At 42.4% G+C, this 10,871-nt stretch overlaps 1 pseudogene; it reads right to left on the bottom strand.

Annotated features, from left to right (window-relative positions):
• Positions 1–10,237: 10,237 nt before the first annotated feature.
• Positions 10,238–10,419, bottom strand: LOC135372929 (U2 spliceosomal RNA; annotated as a pseudogene).
• Positions 10,420–10,871: the final 452 nt, after the last annotated feature.

The following is a 10,871-nucleotide window of genomic DNA, read 5'->3' as shown; positions in this document are numbered from 1 at the left end:
ATATAGTCACACATACCATACAAGATATTTGATTGTGGCTTAACTGCTAAAATTTATCGATTCACATTCAGGGGAAGTGGAGACTACCACACATCAGTAAGAGTTTAATTAAAGTTTGAACAGGTGTTGCGATTTACGATCAATATTGTAGAATGTGTAATTTCACAATACGCAAGCTTTAGCTCGCTCACTTTGACGAGCTAAAGCTTTCATGATGACAGAGAATTTAATCGAATGGATTGATATTTTCTATATACACTATAACGTAATGCGAATTCTCTATGTCGTGGATATTGAAAGTTACGAATTTTTTTTTCAAATGAAGACGGGAGGCGTATTTCGAAACCGTGACCGGTACAGAAGAGCGGTGGCGGCAGAAAACCCCGAACATCCGATGCGTTTGCTGTACGGACGCCGACGCCGACGGGGGCTATTTGTAAATTGTACGCACCGCCCACTTGGCAGGGCGGAGGGTGGTGAAATGTGCTGAACAACAAGGTTAGGTTGGAACACGCACGTAATTTTGAAGTTCTTTACTATGTGTTTGGATTACCAGGAAGGGTGGGTCAAATTTGACTAGCCCTTGGTCTGTAGATGTGACGGAACGTTACGAAGTTATAGTCGAAACCAGACAGATATTCGGAGGATGTATTATGCCATATAAAGCAAGAGGGCGACAACTGTTAATTTGAACGTTCGGAAACTGTCACACAAGGAACAGTATGTCCAGTCGCACTGTTAATGTCAATGTCGTTCTTTCCCTGTCTGATGTAGTGTGTGCCTCGACCCACATTCGAAGCACATCAAAAAAGTTTCTTGCGTCAAACAGTTTTCATTAAGGAGCCTCCACTGATAATTCATATGCTGTGAGTAAACAGGGTGCGTAGAATTGATCCACTGTACTGAACTGTCTATACGCTGTGTCATGCTAAGGCTGAGACATACACTGAAGGCAGGAACGCAAACAGGCTACCTGTATTTGAATGCAAAAGTGAAGACCATGCTGTACTTATTATATCTCTATACAGATAATAAGTACTTACAAATGTCAGCACACACTAGTAGACAGGTCCCAATAGTTATTATACTCTAGGAATTTTTTGTAAATTTTGTTATATTTGTTACATCAACAAGCGCAACAAATTAATAAAATAAAATAATTAAATAAATTAAAATGTTGTGTCAAATAAAGAATAATGTAATAATTGGATATTTGTAATAAAGAGAGAGAGAGATTGTAATCGAGCAGCATTGCCTTGACATTTGGGTGAGACTTATGGGTGAGACTTACTTTGAGGACTGGCGGTCGCTGTATCGAGCTCTTCTTTGGCATAAAGGACCTACAGTCAGGAAACAAGTGTGTGTTGTTCGCCCTTGACACATGTATTTCAATCGAAACTGGCAAATTAATTCTGTATGTCTTAAGCTGGGTTGCACTAGTGCAGGTTAGACCTCCGTAAACTTAAGAGTGCGGTGCCATGAACTGTGCAGGCAATGGCTCATTTGTATATGCTCGCTAATTAAATGAAAATTCTAACATTTAATTTTTACTTGTGACACTTTTGGAATGTCTATTTTACGTATCGGAACCTTCAGTGAAAATATTAAAAAAACCATGGTGGCAATTCGTGATTTTTCCAAGTTATCAGTTGGTTACAATTTACACATGTTTTGTACAGAGCAGTGTCCAAAGCTCTCTTACTCAGCTCACTTGACGTATCTATCGCATGTTCATTTGTCTGTCACACAAACAAGGGTGACAAAGGATAAGACAACATTCACACAGGCCAACTTTCTGCACCAACTGCACATTCATGACAGACTCAAGTTGTAGGTAATCTGTCACCGAACGAAACCTTCAGAAATTGGTTGTGCATTGGCAAGTCAGCGAGAAGAGCGTTGTCACATGACTTATGCCCTCACTTCCAATGGTGATGCAATTTTATTTGTGTCATAGTGCCGTACTACTATTATTAGATTGCATTGGTTACGAATTGTGCAGGTTTAGCTGAGCAATAATAGTTCTTAAAAGGTTAAAGTCGCAGAAGCATTCCAGTTGGCATTTCTTAAGAGAATGTTGTTCCCTTGGTGAAATGAGATGATGCGAGATAGTTTGTCTACGGAGCTGCCTATAGTTGGTACTTGTGTATACGCAGATGGCACCGCCTCCAAGTTGGTCTGTTGGTCTCTGTGAACACTGCTTAAAGAACAGCCACAAGGCATGCTTTGAAATCCTTCTCTACCTGACTTGTAAACAGCAACGGCTATGTTGTCATTTCGCAGGTGAGACAGTACGTTTGCATCATGAGACGACACGAGTGCTGTGCACCAGTTCGGTAGAGAAGACGAATGAAAAGCGAAGCGTATCTTCCATGTGACCCTTAATTTCTGCCCTCTATGTGTGAGCCACGCGGATAAACTCACAACTGACAGCAGCCAAACAGCACATTTGTACAACGCTTCACGCAAGAAATATGTCAACAGAATCCGACTAATAACTCGAAAAAGTCACTGAGTGTCAATGCAGTTCGTTCTCAGAATATTTTTTGCTGGATGTACGGGCCCACTTGCAAGAAACTTCTGCTAGGATGCTAACCTTGAAGCATTTCCTTTGACACAGCTCTGGCAGTGCATTTCGCTTTTAGGAAAGTTTGTGTCAGTAGCATGTGCCAAAAGCACTACGAAGGCTGCGCGAAAGGGAATTCCTCAAGGTTAAGACCCTAGCAGAAGTCTAGTTAAAGCAGGCCCAGGTACTTACCCAAAAGTGTCCAAAGTAAAATTCAAAAGATAAGATATTTATTTAATTAGTGAGCATATGCAAATAAGCCACTCAATGCTCAACTCATCTTTAGCGATAAGAAAGCTCTATAATAGCACCAACTGTTTATTAATTATTCAGTCTGGGGACCTTCACGAAAGAAGTCCAAAAGAAATGGAACGTGGGCAACAAAAGGAGTAACAATTAAATAGGGTGTTTACACTTTGGCCGTTTATTCCATGTAGCAGCTGCACTTTTTGAAATCTAATCTGCAATATTGTAAATTGTAGTAAACAGACTTCTGGTAGGAGTCACATGATGTCAGGCCAAAGTTAGGTATTTTTGGTATCAGGAGGGGTAGTGATTCTATTAGTAAACATATTGATGACACATAACAGATCCTTCTCATTTAATGGACGCTACCTGTAGTAATCAAAATGCATGTAAATCCTGTAAAAAAATGTGCCTTATGAAAGAATATCAGGTGCCCTGTCTAATCCCTATGTACGAAAAGGGGGCCGTTCCCCCAAAGCCCTGCGATCAAGAGGAAAGTATTCTCCTGCACCCACCTTCCAACACCTGCATACGTACAGACATACATTATATCAACGTAACCAAAAGGGGCTGTGTTGATTGACCTGGTGGTGCTTTCATTGTCACCACGAAAGCTTGTGTTTAATCAAAAGTTGACTGCATTGAAAAGACAGAGCTTTTGTTAAAAACCTTACACCACTTGTTTTTCTTTGGTGTGTCGTTCCCTTTTCTTTCTTTCCTGGGAATAGCAAGCCACCATAGCACAGGCTAACCTTTCCCTACTATTTTATAATATAATAAACATATCCCCCCCACACACCATTATCCCTTGCTTTTGTGCTTTGTAGCCTGTATGATATATGAGACCTGCGCTGGGCATCTGCAACCACGTATAAGACTATGCAGTATAATAATAATAATGAATAATAATAGTATATAATTAGTTATATTATTCATATTAGTTTAACAGTAATAGGATAATAATAAACAACAAATATAACAGAGCATGTGTGGGCTTGACCATTTCACTCAACAAAATGGTTACTGTGGCTGCAAGACATGAGCTTTATTAAACACAATTGTGTTGCAACATTGTGTTTCTTCATCTGTCTCTACTACTATCAGATAGTATAGCAAAGACAAGTGCATCGATCTTAGAAGCCGGAAGCATGACGGTAACGAATAAACAATAATGTATTTTTATGTATTTGTCCTTTCTATGTGTTCCAGCTTCAGAACATCAGTTCTCTCATGTTCAACAGTTGCCGCTTGCGTCGATACCGTCGTATGAATGTGTGTATGAGTGAGCAAAAATGTAAGAGTGAAAGGAGGATAAGTAAGAGAGAGTGGCTGGTTTGTCCCTTCCGATGACGCACCCTTGGAAGTCGCTGGGGAGGTGTGTTAGCTTAGCTCAATTAGTAGAGCCCTGGACCGGTAATCCAGAAGATGTGGGTTCGAGTCCTACGGCTGGCTAGACTTTTCAGTGACTTCCATCTTTCGTCAATAATGTGGTTGCAAGACAATAACTTGACCTACAATCACTCATAGAACAGCATAAATGTACGCAAGCTGGTGGACAAACTGCATGGTAAATAAACCTGAGCAATGGGCAAATGTTGCAGACAACACGAAAAGACTGCATCCCGTCACGTTGTTTCCAGAGTACGTCCATTAATGAGGTCTGCATACCACAAAGCATGACCTACAAGATTTGCAGAACAGTCTGCGTGAACTTCTAAAACACTTTTTTGCGGGTTTCTAAAGATGGTGCAGTACACAAGCAATTGTCAAAGTTCACCAAGCATCACATTGCTCTGCCCTGAGGGCATAAATACACAAATCAGAAGGAAGCAGCATAACGAAGCGAAACGAATGGACTGGCCCTGCATGGAACTTTTTGATATGGGCATAATTCCAAGACATTGTGTAGAAGAACAAATTACAGTAGACTCATTAATTCAAACCCCAGGTCATTACATATTTTCGTTCAAATTGTCATAAATTACTCCAAATATATGTTGCAGCTCACATTTTTTAGCCTTTCCTCTAAAGAAGTGCTATTTTGAGTGGGGACACAAAACAGCAGGCATAAGTTAATAACTGCAGAGATATTCAAAAGAAGCATGTCGATGGTTACTAGCTTAACACGTCAGTCCTCAAAACTAAATGTCTGATGTCAGCTAAAGCCCATGCAGTAGGGGTGCCTTCTTTAGGAGACAGACATCTGGAGGTGAGCATTATGTTCAAAGGAGGGTGTCTCAAGAGGTGGCGTCAGCAACATGCGGAAGCCATCTTCTGCCACTTCTTTCACAACGGAGGGTTTCATAAGGGAATGAAAAATGCTGATTAGGCAAAAATGCCGTTCAGTTAATAAGCTTTTCAATACACTGAAAACTGTGGGCTAAACATGGAGGTGACATGAAGTTTGTCTGAAGTATGCCAAAGTATGAATTATCATAGCTCGAGGTAATGAGAGAACACCTACATTAAACTGTAGCAGGTACCAGACAAGTTTTTATCGGTTTTTTGAGGTCTTTCGTATTAACTGCTGTGAACTTGTCTGCTTGTATGGCATTAGCACCAGACCTCATCAAACGCAATATATTTACCCTCTCTTGTGCAACGATGGCCCGCTTAAAGACATGTCCTGAAGCTCACTAACACAACTGTTACCTCATAGCCATAGTACTGTACATGTTCATCGCATTGCCCTTGGTGGTTTGTTTTTCTTTTTGTTTGCCTTTCTTTGCTGAGGATAGCAACCCGCCATGGCGCAAGCTAACCTTTCCCTCCTATTTTTTACATAATAAAGATATCCCCCCACCTACCTGGTGACCTTATACGACTAACCAATAGATGCCTTTGTGTTGTTGAGGCTGTGTGTTCTTCGAGTGTCCCCCTACAATCTGAAGTTATAGCAGTGAGTGGGACCAGAATTCATCAAAACCATGCTCTTAAGCACAGAAAAATCAGCACTTAAAAAAATGTAATCTATTTTAAGCTTTCTGGCATGAGTTTACACAGCCTATAGCAAAACCAAAAAGTTGTAACTCTAGCGATATGGTGCTACCATAATTGATATGTTTTTTGTGCACAGCAAACTGAAATATTAAAATGCCATTATTATCGGCAAAACATAGGGAATACAGTTCTAATGTTTTTGTATTACACGGAATTACGGACTTCACTGATGCCGTCCAACTGCAACGACATGCATGGAGCCCAAGCAAGGAAATGACATTGCTGTGTGACGTTGCAAGTATTACTCTAGTGACATGAATAAATAATCCTTTTTGTTTGCTTGTAATGAAAAAAAGACGAGAAACTGAACTTGTCTCCCGACTTGTTCTGCTGCTCCTAACATAAATTATCAACCCCCCCCCCACACTCTCTAAAAATGCTGCTCATGTGCTCTGCTCGTAAGTTTGCTGTTCACTATGCACATGTTCGCTGTTCAGAAGTTCACTTGTCGTATGTTCACTAGCAGTCCACTATCACAATTATCCCAGGATCATGCACAGAGAATCCTAAAAGGTTGTATCCATCCCACAGCTCTGAACACAAGTGCCGCCAAGGCAGCATCCCTAGTGTTCGGTGCCCAAAGTCCCAACACCTTCACAATATTGAAGACACTGCTGTCTAGTCGAGCCCTTTTTGTTTCATAACCTGGCAGTGCGTGTTGCTGTTTTACAGAGCTGCAGTGGCTTTGCATTTGTGAGCAACATGTTGTACTTAAAGCTTAATTTATGTGCAGACATACATACAGCATGTGATGGTGTCGGTATGATCAAGATTGGGTCAAATGGGTGCAAACACATGCACTGTATTTTTTTTTAGTTAACCCACTCCCTTGCCCTGATCAGTAAACATGTGAACCTAGACACCTTCCCATGTCGGTTTGATAAGTCAACAAGTTTCTAAGTTTGCTAGATACCCCCTTGTAGAAACCATTGTATGACAGCTTTCCTAAATAATAAAAACAAGAGCAACGTGTCATGTGTTAGTTGCCAAAACCGAGGACTCCCAGTAATACCCAACCAGCAGTGAACCCAGCAAAACATGAAAAGCAAGTTGTAGTCATCTCATAACCATGTCAAATACATCTTGTCACTATTTCTAACCTAATTAACTTAGACATGTTTTTCTGGAGCTACAATTCTAGTTATAACTGGTAATGCTCAATGGTTGTCTCCAATGAACAATTCCGTGGTGAATCTCGTATGTGCATAAGGTATTGCATAAACAGGTGACGGGTGAAACTGATGATCTTTCGTCCTGAGGTGATAACCACTTTTGTCACTTTGTCCATTACCATCACAGTCATGAGCAGAGATGAGAGTTCACTATGAGACACACAGATGATCATAGCCATGGGATACACAGTGAAAAATAAAATCAGATAATATAATTTACACCACAAATTGCGATTTCAATATTCCTCATGGAACGTGCAATGTGGGCATTGGCTAAGTCACAAAGTTACCAAAGTAATGTCTTGCTGGGCTGCGTAGTAATGAACTAATCTAAAACAAGTAACGTAACTAATACTTGCATTCAGCTCGTGCAGTTCAAATGAGAAAACAAACATTTCAGGAATAAATGTTTGACAAAATTGGTCAGTTCTGGTTGGGTGATATCAAGTGAGACATAAGCAGCTATACCTAGATGTTCCAACTCGAAGCATCCCTTCTCTCTCCAGAAAACAAACAATGTGAATGCCATTACTCGACATAGGATGACCAATGCAGTGATACTGACTTCATTGCTGTTTTTGCTTTTACTGGTAGCTTTTGTAGAAGTATGCTTTTCAATCATTTCAAAAGTCTTGCTATTTTGGGGCACTTGCTCTCTTTAGGTATGCATGTGTATATTATGCATAATGTTTTCTCAAGTTCAGGCCACAGTTCCCTGTTAGCAGTCAGAAACACTGAATAAAAGACAAAATATAGCAACATAAAAACCTGTGTACAATCTTTATCATACTGTGTAAATTTATCCACAACATTTAGTAATGAAAGGCAAGTGCAATCGTCTTTTTGCCAACATGTAACCACAAAAGTAAGGTGTGTAACACTATGGTCATAAAAGCTTATAAATATTGGTCAGAAAAATATGTGAAGTGCACTGAAATGCACCATAAATACAGCCTGATTACGTGTTATACCCGATTACACCCCAGAGTCTGAAGAGTTCGTGTTACACCAAGTATCACCCTGAATTCAACCACGTTTCAATCGTGAACTAAACTGGGTGCACATTATTTAGATTTGGTGCTCAAGACCACTACATGCAACTTTCTCTGCGAGAGAGAAAAATACAAAAGGAACATAACCTGAAAACGTCAGAACTCTAGTCGCTATTAGTGACTCTAGTCGGAACAACACACACAGTCTTTGTGCACGCACTACGCACAGACTTCAGTACGGCGCCTTTGCTTTTCCAGATTCATTTGAAACTTCTCTACAAGCCGCCAGGATCCATTTTCAGTTTCGTGTATTAATGGCAACGACCACCCAAATAGCAGCACAACATCGCTTCATACACTGAAAAAGCATAAATGTTGCAAGAACTTGCGCGTTACTTAACGAGTAATCTCAAGGCACGTCAACCAGCAAGCCAAATCTATCTGTTTCTTTTCACTCAACCCATCTGTCCTAACACAACACCACAAAACGTAACACCGCCTACAGCCGTCATTATGTCAGCAGCGTCCTGCGCCAACGCGACGCATCGGGGGTCGGATTCACAAACGCGATCGTAAGTTACGCTAAGATGCGCTAAGACGTCGTAGCCTGAGACGGGCGTACGACGGCGTCGTAAGCGCGATTCACAAAGCTATCGTAGTGGAGAGGGTACACCCTTTGATGAGAAAGAGGAAATTGTCACATGCAACCAGGAGAGAAACACGCAACGGCAATGTTTTCACTATGGTAACGATGACGAAATTTTGTAGTCGCACCAATAAGAGTCGTCCCGTTAGAAGAAGACGAAGTTGTTCGCCCCCAAATGTTTTGTTACTGCACGTGCTCTCGGTCCTTCGGTAGTCATAATGGATACCATGCAATCACAGCCGAAACGCATTCGATGACACAGCAAATATATTCCCAGTATGTTCGTCTCGGTTAGGAGGTGGGTGAGGGTGTTTTGTAAGCGGTGTGTGGCACTCAGTTTTGCAGCTTTTATGGCTCCTTATGCCTTTCTTGCAGACAATTTGGAGGGGCGTTGGGGGTGTCTTAGCGGGGTGTAGGGGATGCTTGAAAAATCCCTGCGACACGATTTTACGGAGCACAAAGTTGAAGCATTTGTTGAAGGTTACCAAACAAAAAACGTGCCTCAATGTCACTTCGGGGATGGTCTCGAAGGTTCTGTGGCAAAGTGCAATGCGTTGGCGCGTATTATGGAGTCTTTGTTTGCCATCTCCAAATCCACCGCTGCCAAATAACGCCGCCATTTTTCTTCGTAATACTGCTCGGGAGCTCTCGCAGGATTCCGCCGTAAGCTGCGACGCGACGCGTGCCCTTCGTGAATCTACACTTCGCCGTAACTTTTGCGTACGACGGAGATACGACAGATTCCGTCGCACGAGCTCTTTGTGAATCCGACCCCGGGTTTTCAGGGTTTTCTGCCACCGCCAGCGCCGCTCTTCTGTATCGGTCAGGGTTTCAAAATACGCCTCCTGGAGACGACGACGACGTACGGAAAGACGAACTCCTGGGCTTGAAGATCTCTGCAAACGATAACGCAACTCAAATCACTTTGATCTTAGCGAAAATGCCGAGGAGCGACAAATATTGCACGTCCATCTTTCGCTCCGGTCACGGTCGCGGGACCTGCCTCCGCGGGTGTCACGTTGCCAAATTCAACATGATGTGGTGCGTGCGAGAAGCACTATCGGACTGCATGAAATGCGCATGTTAGTGGACGGAACTCGTGTTTCTTTCTCCCTTGTATCCGCCAAAAGACCGAGAAGAGATATAGACTGCACATCTCCCTTTCGCTTCTGTCGCAGTCTCGCCTTCTACGTCCGCGCGTGGCACGTCGCCAGTTTGGGCATCGTGGTATATGGGTACGGAACACTAGCGTGTTAGAACTAATGCATCACGGTCCGTTAGATAAAAATGATTGATTGGAAATTGCAAGGTAGAGCGCTAGGGATCGGGAGAGAGAGAGAGAGAGATTAGATAGATAGATAGATAGAGAGAGAGAGAGAGAGAGAGAGAGAGGGAGGGAGGGAGGGAGGGACGGATGGATGGATGGATGGTGTACCCTAGTGGCCAGGCAAGACATTTCCCAGTGGTTGTCTCCACTGTGCTCTGTGTCTATGTCTGCTGTATGTTCCCTGCTTTGCTTGGTGTTGTTACTACGTTTCCCTGTTTTGCCTGTCTCTGGCCATCATGGCTGCTGATTATTTTTACAGTTTCCAATTTTTTCTTTCTTTTGATTTGAGGCGGGTGAGCTACACCTGGAGGTAGTGCAATACCAGGGCAACCCTTGACAATGCCGAGGCGAGCTTCGGACACACTGTCTCGGGCCAAAAATAATATTAATATCGTGAGTCCAAATAGGGCTCGTGTCAGATATTAAGCTGATGAGATCAGAGGGTTTCTATTAATGTTTTTACAAGATTTTCAAAACTTGGCTACAAATCTTGTACGTTGAAGAAGGTGTTTAAGTTTTAACACCTTTTACATGTTGCGATGAAGCCAGGCTACTGGTGCCTTATGTGTTCCTAGTTACATGCGACACGTATATGTACCTTGATGCGAGTATTAGGTCGCTCACTGATAGTTTCTGCATTATTTTTAGATACGCTTTGGAACATATTCGCTTGAGAAGAAGGTCGTTTTGAGGGTCTCAGCTTCCCAGTGCACCGACGATGATGGACTCTGTGCGGACGTGGTTGAGCCTCCGGAGCAGAAGCTGTCGTACAGCTTCGTATTTTCGCTCCTTCTCTCCTCTGGCTGCTTTGAAGGATTCCAGCCGGTTATCGAAAGGTATGGACACATCAACTATGATAGCCTCTTCTCACCTGGACAGCACCACATCTGGCCGGAGGTTGGTGTCACCTACTGGTCTGTTT

This window comes from Ornithodoros turicata, unplaced genomic scaffold (assembly GCF_037126465.1).
Source record: "Ornithodoros turicata isolate Travis unplaced genomic scaffold, ASM3712646v1 Chromosome17, whole genome shotgun sequence".
NCBI lineage: Eukaryota > Metazoa > Arthropoda > Arachnida > Ixodida > Argasidae > Ornithodoros > Ornithodoros turicata.
This window is presented reverse-complemented; position numbering and strand designations above follow the sequence as displayed.